A 13,125-nucleotide genomic window follows, 5' to 3' on the forward strand; every position below is an offset into this window, starting at 1 on the left:
GTAGTAACTCCCTTTTTGTGTAGTGGAATATAAATATAGCTACCCAATCAGATGTCCATTTTCCCGAATTCCAAATAGCGACACAGATAGAATGGATGATATTTAACCCTCTGTCAACCTGGTGACTGCAGTATTTCTCCTGATCGTGTTTCAATGCCTGGAGATTTATCTCTTTTGGCCACCTCTATCTAAATCTTACAGAAACAGTAACAAACAGGTGTTAACTAAAAAATTATCTAATTTTAGAGCGAGTTTTTCAAAGAGACAGAGACCTGTGTAATACATATTTTCCCATGTATAAGAAAAAATGCCTTTGGTTTCGCTATCGTCAACTTGATTACTCCAGAGGATATACAGGTAAGTTTTTAGGTATTCTTGTATTGATTGTGAAAACCTATTTTATTTGTAGCTTGTTTTGTCGAACTCGAAACATAACCAGAAAAGTATATTTTATCGAATGCTCGAAGACTGGATTGGAGTTGGAGTTTTAACGAGTAAATGGTGAGTTTTGTCATTTAATCTTAATATATTTGGTTGTTGGTTTAAAAACCAACATATAATTGCACAAATTAGTAGTTGATATTGTCCTACATATCACAGTTTTAATGAGTTGCGATAATAGAAGCATCTTAAACACGCGCTATCTCAGAGTTAGGTCTATAAATACCAAATGTAATTCATTTTTTGCATCTATAAATTCTATTTGTTGTAAAATTAATGTAGAAATGTAGAAATTTCCACATTTCTACATATAAAAGTATTTCTGATAGAAGTAGCTTATATTATAATAGACCTAGATAATAAAACCAAGATCAAGGTTATACAAGTGTATGCTCCCACAACAATACATCAGGAAGAGGTAGTTGAAATATTCTACGAAATTTTGATTACAGCATTAGAAGAAAATAATACAAGGTATTCCATCATTATGGGAGATTTTAACGCAAAATTAGGTAAAAAGAAGAAAATACTGAAACCAAAATAGGGATGCATGGTTATGGCACACGAAATGAAAGAGAAGAAAAATTATATAACTTCTTAGAACAACAAACTTTATATGCCATAAACACACACTTCAAGAAACCAGCAAACTGAAAATGGACGTGGATATCTCCCAAAAAAAGAAGAAAAACTAGATCGATTACTTTTTGTGTAGGAACAAAACATTTTTGAAGATATAACTGCTCTTAATCGATTCACAACTGGAAGCGATCATCGCCTTTTAAGAGCAAGGATTCTTGTTAAACAGACGAAAACCAGTAGAAACAGGCCACATAATTATTGTAATCAGATTAATAAAGAAATGTAACGAAAGCTTTTGAAAGCAGCACTGACTGGTGCAAAGAAAACGAAAAATAAAGAAGACTGAATAAGTGATGGAATAAAACGGTTGATGGAAAAGAGACCCACATTTCTAAGGGAAGGAAAGCATCGGAAAACACCGAGTTAAAGACACAAAGAGTTAAATAAATAAATAAAAAAGGAAGTAAAGGAATACTTAAGGATATACAATAAAGACAAGGTAGAAAAAATAATAGAAATGAATCGAGGCCTGAAATGCTTTAGATCAAACTTAGGAAATCCTATAATAATCTCATTGAAGGATAAAGATAAAAAAGAAATAAGAGAAAGGGACGAAATCCTAAAAGTTACTTAAATATTTTACCGTGATTTATATTCCTCAAACAAAAACCCAGATAACACTGCAAAGGAAGATCTTAAGAGAAAGATAACGAATGTCAACTCAGAAATACTCCCTAACATAGAATCCTTCGAAATAAAACAAGCTATGGCACAACTAAAGAACAATAAGGCTCCGGGCCCAGATAGAATACTTATAGGAATATTAAAAGAGGGGAGTGAAATTATTCTCGAAGAATTGAAAAATTTTTTCAACGAATATCTTCACAGAGATGTCCCAGACGCGCTATCTCAGAGTTGACTATACTTCTCTTCAAAAAAGGAAACAGGGGAGATCTGAAGAACTATAGGCCAATCTTCCTGCTATCCCAAATGTACAAAACTGTTTATGAGAGTAATAACTAACAGGTTAACGTCGAAGCTCGATAGCTATCAACCGCTACAGCAGGCAGGATTCCGAAAGGGTTACAGTACAGCGGATCATCTTCTTACAATCAGAACGCTAATAGAGAAAGCCAAACAATATCAGTTGAACTTATAAATTGGCTTCGTTGATTATGAAAAGGCATTCGACTTCATAGAACTTTGGGCAATAGGAAGAGCTATGAACAACTGCATAATAGACTCCCAATACAGAATGCCTATCCTTACATAATATTTACAAGAAAGCTACAATGAAAATACAAAGAGATGCGAAAACCAAAGCAATACCAATCAACAGAGGAGTTCGCCGGGGAGATGTTATCTCACCCAAAGCTATTCACACTTGGACTGGAAGATGTGTTCAAAGACATTAACTGAGTAGATAAAGGAATAAATGTTAATGGAAGAAAACTGAGTCATTTGAGATACGCTGATGACATTGTAATATTCGCTACAAGTTTCGAAGACTTACAGACCATGATGACGCAACTATTTCAAGCTTCGGAAAAGTAAGTCTTAAGATGAACTTGGAAAAAACAGAAATAATGACAAATAACCAACCATTAAACCATTAAGGAAATTAAGTTGAACAACACAAATTTAGAAAATCTAGTAAGCGAATACATCTACCTGGGACATATATTAAAAGTTAACAAAGAAAATCAAACTGCCGAAATTACCAGAAGGATAAGGTTAGCATGGGCAAGATTTGGAAAACTGAGTTGAATCTTGAAAGCACTAAAATAGAACAATATTTAAAAACCAGAATTTACGATCAGTGTATCCTCCCTATACTCACGTATGGTTCACAGACGTGGACACTTACCAAATCTAATATCGATAAAATAGTAAAGGCACAAAGAGCGATGAAATGAATTAGAGAAAGAGGAGCAGAGGAAGATCACAAATGATAGGGGCTGATGACATTAAGGAAGTTGGTAGGATACAAATAGAAGCAAGTGGCACAAAATAGAAAACACTGGATTGATTTGGGGGAGGCCTATGTCCAAAGTTAGTTTACTTAAAGCTGAAGAAAAAGATGAAGTTGTAAAATTAATAAGTTGTCTATAAAGGAACTATTTGGTGTAAAATTGTTTTGATCTTCAATCTATCTAAACTATTAATTACTGAAAAGTTGACCTATTGTAATATTTACACTAAAAACCTTGATAATAATTGGTCTTCTTATACCTTCCTTTTCTGTTTTCCATTTCGATGAAATCTGTATTTGTTAGCAGGAGTTTTGCATTAGCTACGTTATTCTGTTTCATAGAAACAGGCGTTCTGCTTTTAGTTACTCGACGGGAATATTTCCAGGACCTGAGGATCGACTATCCTTTATTCTGGATAGTGCGTATCTAACTTTCTCTATTGTAATAGCTACATTTTTATTATTAAGTATTTATAAGTTATTAAGTTAGTGAATCTTTAGTTGTTTAGAAACAAACCAGTAACTGGTTTGTTTTGAACTATGTAGTAGATTTTTATATTTGTTTCATTTTGATAAGGGAATTAAATCAATGTTTCTTCAATCTAAAAAAAGTAAATCACGAAAGTAGAAATCAAAAGATTTCTATTAACCCAAACCAAAAATTCTGATTTTTGCTTTAATCTGTGCCTTCTATAAATTTCAAGGCAGAACAGAAGCTGCTAAAAGATTTAAGCGACATATGGAGAATCTAAAAGTTGCATTCCACAACATATCTCCTTATCTAAGCAAAAATCCTTGGCGAATTGGTTTCTTGTACTCATAAAAAGTAAACCTAAATAATAAAAAAAGACAGTTAAGATTTGATTTCCCGTATAGTGCCCCTGTATATTTGCTTATACGTATTTCATCCTAGCAGGAATCATCAGAGCGACCGGTACAGAAGTTCTAAAAGTAAAAAAGAAATCTTTTCCGTCAACAAATAAAAAAACTTCATGATAACAATTTACATTTTCAGGTGAGATGTGGCATAAAAGACGAAAATTATTGACTCCCTGCCTTTCATTTTAAAATATTAGAAGATTTTCTACATATTTTTAACAAAGAAACGAAACACCTTGTCCAATATTTCAAAGAAAACTGTGATAAACCATATATCGATGTAGTGAATCCAATTACAAGATTTACTTTATTTTCAATCGGAGGTAAGTATCCATTTATTTGCCATCGGTGAAAGGTTTAAAAATATAAAAAAAAAGAAAATGAAATATACCTATATAAAAAATTGCAAAAAAAGATATAAACCGTTATATCCACGGAACTATTTTTTTTAGAACCTGCTAAATTGTTAGATGACCTGTCCAATAAAAGCAGAACAATTCTATGCGGTGACTTGAATATTAATTACGCTGTTGCTTGTGCTACCCAATTATCCTTTGTTAATATATTCAAATCGTGTGGTTTTACAATGCACGTTAATTCTCCTACAAGAACTACCTAACCCTAATCTACCATAATTGATTATATTGTCTTAGATTTCTCACCCCTTGGTGTACGCTCTACAATTATTAATGCAAGACTATCTGATCATGAAGCAGTATATACCAAATTACCCTCCCAACAAACCATCCTCGAAAACCCAACGTTTAGGTAGGATTTTGTCCGCTCAGAACTTTCGTAAATTCCTAAATTTGTGCTTGACTTCTGGGTGTCACTTTCCTTCTGTGGACGTGGACTATAGTTTCAGTAATTTTTTAGATAGGCTTGTCTGTATTTTCAATAAGGCATTTCCTTTAATTACAATTAAGTCAAAGCATCACAAACCCTAAACTAAATTTCTACAGAATTCGAGGTATTTCTTTGAATTGGTTCCAATCTTACTTGGGGAATAGAAAACAACTAGTTAGAGCAAATGATACTGACTCTAGTTACAAAAGCATTGTATGTGGAGTACCGCAAGGTTCAGTATTGGATCCTCTACTTTTTCTTATCTTTATAAATCACATCACTAACTTAAAAATCGATGGAAAAATTTTTTTCTTGCTGATGATACCGATATCATATGGAGAAACTCAAATATTGCAACTCTTCATGTAACTATAACTTCTGATCTATGTAAAATAAAAACCTGGTCTGACTCTTATTTACTCTAAACCAACAAAATATTTGTAGGATTTAGAAAACTAAACGTACAATTATTTTACCGGTATAGAAAAATCATATTTATGTACCTTGTACAATAGATCTCCCTGAACAAAATATGACTGTCCTTACCAACTATTTGAAAACAGAATTTTGCTCTTACTGGTTTGTAAAATGTAATTACCATTCCGATTTTTACAGAACGAGACGATGTGTAGAGGTGGTAAATTGGAATCAAGAAACTTCTATTCTGGTAGACGGCAAAGAAACAGACAACATTTGTGTTCAAAGAGGTGTTACACAGGATTGTGTGTTGTCCCTAACTTTGTTTAACGTTTACTCAGAAATAATTTTTAACGAAGTCTTGGAAGGGCAATGTGAAGTACAAATCGGGGGAGAAACTATTAACAACATCAGATATGCAGATGACACCGCGATCATGGCTGAAAGTATCAAAGATCTTTAATTCCTAATAGATCGAGTTACTAGAGAATGCTCTAATAACGGACTAAGCATAAATACAATAAAGACAAAGTTACTTGTGGTTATTAAACAAGACCTCGGCGCTATACAACTAATTGTCAATAATGAACCACGCGCTATCTCAGAGTGTTTTAAATACCCAGGATGTTGGATAAATGAGACACTAAATCCGGATGAAGAAATTAAAACTCGTATAGAAATTGCAAGAGGAGCATTTATGAAACTTAGATCTATTCTGAGCAATTCTCAGCTGAACTTACAGCTGAGAATTAACTTCCAAAAATGCTATGTGTATCCTGTATGGATGTATGGACGTGAAACCTGGATTATGAAGGTTAACATGATGAACAAATTAGAAGCCTTCGAGATGTGGTTATATCGTAGAATGCTCAGAATATCATGGGTTCAATACATTTCAAGCAGAGAAGTCTTGAACAGAGTAGGTCAAGGTGAAGGCGACTTAATGAAGATAATAAAAAAGAGAAAACTCGAATATCTGGGGCATATAATGAAAGGAAGCAGATACAGGATAATGCAGTTGATACTCAACGGAAAGATGGACGGAAAAAGAGGAATTGGTAGGAAGAAATACTCATGGCTCCGAAACATTCGTCATGGCTTATCAGCAGATGAATTATTAGATGCCGCGCAAGATCGAGAATGATATCAGCAAATCGTCATGGACGCTACCCACGCCTAAAACTTGGGCACGGTACTCAAAGAAGAAGAAGAGGCTTTTTAACTGTGACACTAAACCTTGGATCTCCTAAATTCCTGGTAAAATTAATTTGAGACTATATTGATGTTTTTTTATGATTTCCTTATATCTTTAGCACGTTTACCAGGACACTTAATCCACTTTTAGCCTTAACATTCATTGAATCCGTTATTTATCACATAAACTCCGTAATAAAAAACTTATATACTGTGTCACTTATACTGTTGTAGCATTAAACTAAACTTATATACTGTTGTAGCATTTTATTTTGAAGTCCCCTAGTATATGTGTTAATTGAAATCCCCTTATATATGCATTATAATAACGAAGAATTTTTTCAATGTTTCTTAGTTCATATCCTTCAATTTAAAACCCAAATAATCTTTTTCGTTCTTTTTAGGTCGCCGCCGTCGATAATAAATCGTTTTATTCTTTGTTTATGTCACAGGCGCAAATTCTTCGATATTCCTTTGTTCAAACCGCCCGATATTGCGTTTTCAAATTAATTTACGTCTTAATTTCCGTTGTGTTTAGTTTATACCCTAAGTGCTTTGTTTGTTCTAACTTATGCGAGCACTTTTTAAAGATAATTTCGTCACTTTCGTTGGAGCCGCGGTGAAGAGCGGTGATCTCCAGTGGTCCAGCGTCATGTAAAAATTAACGTCGAATTTGTAGTTTTCTGTTTTTGTCCCTTTTCAGGGAAATCTTCGTCTTACGTAATGGAAATCAATTTTAGTAGCAGTGAATCGTCTAATTCTACCTGTTCCGGTTGTTAAAGAGGCAGAGTCATAAGTTTTGTGCTCAATGCCGGCTTCGGCCTCAAATGGTCGATCCAATTTGCAGTGTGAGATCCAGTTCCTTTTGTTCGTGTGTTCGTGTCCAGAATTCAACTCCAGCTTCCAACCTCAGGAACTTGTTTTTGTGTTATTGTGAAATCCAGGTTTTTTTGTGTAAATTTAAAGTAAAGCAGACATTTTTTTAAATAAACGTAATAATTGCTTTCATAACAAAAAAGTAATTGTAATATTTAAAGTAGTAAATTTTATGGTTTGACTTTTAACTGTCATTTTATTTGTTCAGTTTTGTTTTAAATTTAATGTTAATTTATGACAGCCCGTTTTAGCATTTTTGATTTGTTTTGTTTTCTTTAAAAGGTTAGCTTACATTTAAATTTTGTAAGTTTTTGTAGTATCTCCAACTCCTGGAAATTGTAAACAAATGACACATGTAAGTTTTTTTTTTTGTATTTTTTTTGTATTTTGCAGCTATTGTTATAATATTTTGTATTGTCTTTTTTAAGCATTCTTGTGTTCTCTATGTTTTGTAACTGTTTCTGGTGACACAAAAATAAATGTTAAATTTTGTTTCTTAACATTTTGTTTATTCTTTTTTTTTATTAACCCTTTTTTTTAGTTTTTATTTGAATAAGATATGTTTTTTTTATGTTTAGTAATTATATCTCCAGTTACAACTAGCTGGTTGTAATAGGTATAATTAGGCACCTCAAGTGGCGCCCTATATTAAATTTCTTGAGGTGTTTCCGGTTTTTTTCATTCTGTTTGTCCAAAGAGATTTATGACCCTTTACTTCATTTTTCTGTATTTGCCCCAATCCAAACCCCCTGGTCTTTTACTTATCCACGACCTCAGCTCTCCAACTAACCCCTGAGTGCCCGTTCGCACAAGTAGCGTTTATTTTGCTTACCCTATCTTCGCCCCAAAAATTTCTATTCCCCAATCTTCTACCCCCAAAATCTTACCCTATGGTAGGCAAAATATATCGTTACAAGCTAAGTAAGTTAGAATTATGACGTTGTTAAGACAAAATCTAGGCACCAATGTGCTTAAGACGCTAATTTGTTAATAGCAGTATAGATTTGGAATCAAATTTAAAAATAGTAAAAACCGAAGTCACAATGAAAAATTGGCTTAAAGAAGAATGTTAGGACTCTCTAAGAGTAAAGATCTAATTAAAACATCTATATTATCACAATTGTATTTTACTGAATATATAAAATAAGGGTTGTTTACTTAAATAAATTAAATAGTTTAATCTGGTAATGAGGGGAGCTAAAAAATTGACATTATCAAACAAAAACTTTTATCTGTCACTTATAAAGATATAGCTTGAAAGGAAAGTCAGTGTTTTAAAATTTTTATTGTGTATTTCTTTTTAGAAACAGCATTTGGTCAAGATTTCCAAGACGATCCTAAATGTGAAGACTACGTTCAAGCAGTCCACGACTACGGCGAAGATTTTATATACCGAATAGTTAGGCCTTGGTTCTTAATACCTTGGCTATATAAACTCAGTTCTTCTGGTAAAAGACATCAAAATGTTTTAAAGATTCTAAACAATTTTTCTTCAAATGTGATCAGTGAGAGAAGTAAGTCGTTTGATTCCGACATGAACTCGAATCAGTATAAATCTAAAAGAATGAGATTGTTAGATTTGATGTTGTCCACTAAAATCAAACTGGGAGGAATCGACGATGAGGGAATTAAAGATGAAGTAAACGGTTTTATTTTTGGTGTAAGTATAAAAAATAAATTGTTGTAAGACAATCGTAAAGCCGTAATTCATTTTAGGCAAATTTGCCTCTCTCGCTTCCCTATCAAGGGAAAACAAGGGTTCGAACTTTAATTACAAGAAATCATTTCTAGATTGCATTATATAATATTCCAACTCCGGTGGCATGCCACTCACTAATCTATAAATGTTACGAATCGCGACATTGCCACTGAAGTCGTGATTATTATACCTGAGAGTAAACCAACCGAGATATTGAGATTACCCATGATAGATATACTTAAAACTAAAATGAATTTTAATCTATATCGCGTAACACTAAATTTTTTATAAATCATTGACTACAAAATTTTCTTTACATCGCTCCATTTTGCTAAATGACTCTTAGCCATTTAAAGGTAAATAGCGACTGAGTTCGCATTATTGTTCATTTTAACACTATATGTTTTACGTTACTATGATAATAACTATATTTCTTAAAATATTGTATAGAAATAAATCAGCAGCATAGACAGAGGGCGGAAAAGAAGTCTACCCAGCAACGCTCTTTATTTGACCAAACGAAGCGACACAGTACAGAAGAACTAATATCATTGAGTAACAGTTTAGTAGCAGATCTAAACTGGTTTACGCCACGCAAATAAGCTTTTGTGTGAACGGTGCCCCTATAGTGATCACATTGAGTTCTCCAGAACGAGGAGCCAAATACTAAAGGGCTTTTAATGGGACCCATAAACCAGTAAAAAACAAGGAACAGGTACTATAAATAACGGTAATACTACTACTGATATTGAGCTTTTAGTACATGTAACTTTCAAAAGAGAAAGCGTACCAGCAGAAATGAAAGATATTTCAAAGCTCTTTCAGCTACCTTTAAATTTACAAGCCGGTAGCGATTATAAATCGGTGTATTTATATGTAATAAAAATTTCGAATACGGCAATGAAAAACTTTTTTGCTTAACCCTCCCTTTACCAGACCTGATCAGCGACGCAGTGCCACCGTTCCCAAGGTTTTTGAAGTGCCAGCAGTACCAGAGAAGTATATATACGGTTGCTCATTAAATGCAAAGAAAAACTCAGAAAATGCTCTTTAATGTTCAAAAAAATATAAAACGAAAGTATTTTCAATAACTAACTATAAACTAAATATGAAATGAATACGAAAGTAGTCATTAGAATTGTTTTTGGGTATGGTAAATGCCAAAGCAAGGATGTGCGTAGAGACTCACGTCACATTCCCGACACATGTAGGTACCTTGATTCGCGCCGCTTCTTTGCTTGAGTGTTTATTGTTGAGCAAACAGTGCATCTACGAACTTTGTTGTTGGGAACAATATCAGGAAAATGTCTACCTACAAGACGAAAAACGTTTCGCACAGGCACTACAGTTGTATGTTGTGGTAAATGATACCTAAAAATAACATCTCATTGTAACAAGATAATTTCAAGATTAGATCCACATACCTGTCTAGAAGCCGACGAATAGGATTCAAGTGAAACTGGGCCAATGGTGTTTTCTCTGGATGTTGTGTAAGGTATATTGCATGTGCATTTAGAATAGAAATGTAAAATATGTGAAAAAAGAGCTTTTTATACCATTTGACAGTTTTCCTGACGCTTTCTGTGGAACTTGTAACATGTAACATGTCAGTCCTGTCCACTACTCCCATATTCATATTGTAATCTATTACACAAGCTGGGTTTTTAATGAATTCGTTTGTCTTTCTGTCGCTTTTAGCCAATTCTACCATTTTGTCTTGGTGCATGGTAGTAAGCATAGTGACCAGTCTTCGATCCTTCTATTTTAGTGCCAACATATTGCAACTTGGCATTGAGAAAGTTGCACCTTTTTGAAGTTTTTCTGCTAAATTAAGCATGTGTTTTCTGTTGGCCCTGACTGTTTCGCAAGAGTTAGTTTTATGGTCAAATAGGTATTTTGACAAACTAGGAGATGTGTACCAGTTATCAGTAAAGAGCGAGTGACCTTTGTCCAAGTAGGGTTTCATAAAAGTGGCAACCAGAGATCCTGAGAGGCCGATATCCTCATAATGATTTATTTCGGTGTTTTTACCTACATAAACGTAAAAGTCTAACACATAACCCGTTTCAAAGTCACACAAAAGAAACAATTTTATTCCAAATCGATAGCGTTTGGTTCTTATAAACTGTTTAAACTGTAGCCGTCCTTTGAATAGAACCAAACTTTCGTCGATTACCAGATTTTGGAATGGCGTAAAATTATTAGCAAATGAGTTTCTTACCTGCAAGAAAAAGGCCTCTCACCTTGTAATAAGAATCCGCTTCAGGTTGATTAGCATTTTCAGCGAAGTGTAACATTCTCAGTATAGACTGAAAGCGATTCCGGGACATTACACTAGAAAATATGGGTGTATATAACAAATCGTTTGTTGAACAATTTTCTGTAGGTTTGGCTTTTCTATGGCGTGCTACGAGCAATAGCACAGCGATAAATGTGAAAAATTCATTTTCTGTAAGTGGCGACCAAGAAATCTTTTTATTTTTGCAAACTTCCGCTGCAGCAAAATTATTTGTTTCATGTATAATTAAATTAACGATACCTGGATTTAGAAAGGAAAGAAAACAATCTATTTCCCTGGCAGGATTCTCAATATTGTCTAAATGGGCACCTGCATTTGTGTCATCAAACTCGTACACGACAGGAACAAATTGCTGTTTATCCCACTGTATACTAAAATCATCCGCTAAAGCTCTTTTGCTTTCATTTCTCGATGTATTTGCAACCACAACTTCGGCTTCGTCCTTATCAGCACTTTCAATTTCAGAAATAGCTTCATCAATACCATAAATAATATTAACAATCTCCTCCTCTTCTGAATCATCGCTATCTGGTACATAATCGCTTTCACTTTCTACAAAAAGGTCTTCATCGGAATCCAAGTATGCCAGTATATCATCATATTCTTTTTGCGTTAGTCCACACAAACCACCTGTATAGCATGAGTGCCTTCTTTTTCTCGAATCAGACATTTTCTTGAAATTTCACAATACATTTGCACTGCAACAATAACAGCAGAATACTGCATAGTCCGTGCTAAGCTAACGTGATATTTGCGGTACAAGACGCTTGCTAAAAATAGACCAAAAACCCGACCATACCCGGCAGTTATCTAAACGCCGTGTATCAGAAGCTGCCGTATCAATACAGCAGTGTGCGTTCATCACAATGCATGTTCGAACGTACCAATACGGGATTGGGGCTGATGGCACTGTAACGATGCCGGATAGATGCGGCAATGGGGCTGGCAGGGGTGTAAAAAAAATTTGATGCCGTATACAAACGGCATGGTATTAAAAACGTTTTTACTCGAGAACGTATATATACGTCACTGGGAACAGTGGCACTTTTCCCCAAACCGTATATATACGTCGCTGGTAAAGAAAGGGTTAATGAGTTATTTTTAATACCATATATCCAACGAACTCGATAAATGTTTGCTTTATGATCCGCCATGTTGAATTTCCAATTCTGACCTCTAATTCGTAATCAGTGATTTCAAAACACATTATATCCAAAATTTCACATAAATCTGGTAAATTTGTGTATTTGAGTCATCTATATTTTATGCGCCATTTTGAATTTTGCGATTTCGACATCTAATTCGTAATCAGTGACGTGAAAATACCTTATATCCAAAATCTCGCACGAATATGTTAGATTTTTAATCAGCCATATTGGATCCTCCATTTTGAATTTTGCATTTTAAATATAAAATTCGTAATTCGTTTTTGTATACATTTCCGGTCTATGTCCGGATTTTAAAACAAGTTAGCCCACTGTGCAACAGTAATAATAATCAAACAAATACGTAAACTTAATTAAAGATATCTAGAACAACTGCATTTAATCTGTCGAGTAAAATTAAAAACAGACCCAAATAATTTACAAGAAGTGGAAAATGTAATTCTCATTACTATCAATTGTGATTTAGTCCTATATAACATAATTTCTTAAAAATGCCACAAGAAAAAAGTTTAAGAACCTCTTTACCCGATTCGAATAGCATGTCAATTTATATGTCGTTTTTTTTTGTGAATATTTTAAAATATTTGTTAATGTATGAGGCTACAGTTTTTAATAAAGATATTTATATTAATTGTATTTAGATTAATATATTTAGAAATTTAGATATAATAGATTAGAAAATAGATATTTAGAAAGAAATTTATCATTTTTTTAGGGGCATGATACCACTGGTACTGACTCTGAGATAGCGCGT

At 33.7% G+C, this 13,125-nt stretch overlaps 1 pseudogene; it reads left to right on the plus strand.

Moving 5' to 3' along the window:
- The first annotated feature begins 246 nt into the window (after nucleotides 1–246).
- LOC140431879 (cytochrome P450 4C1-like) lies at nucleotides 247–13,102 on the plus strand (annotated as a pseudogene).
- Nucleotides 13,103–13,125: the final 23 nt, after the last annotated feature.

Source organism: Diabrotica undecimpunctata, unplaced genomic scaffold, assembly GCF_040954645.1.
Source record: "Diabrotica undecimpunctata isolate CICGRU unplaced genomic scaffold, icDiaUnde3 ctg00002198.1, whole genome shotgun sequence".
Classification (NCBI taxonomy): domain Eukaryota; kingdom Metazoa; phylum Arthropoda; class Insecta; order Coleoptera; family Chrysomelidae; genus Diabrotica; species Diabrotica undecimpunctata.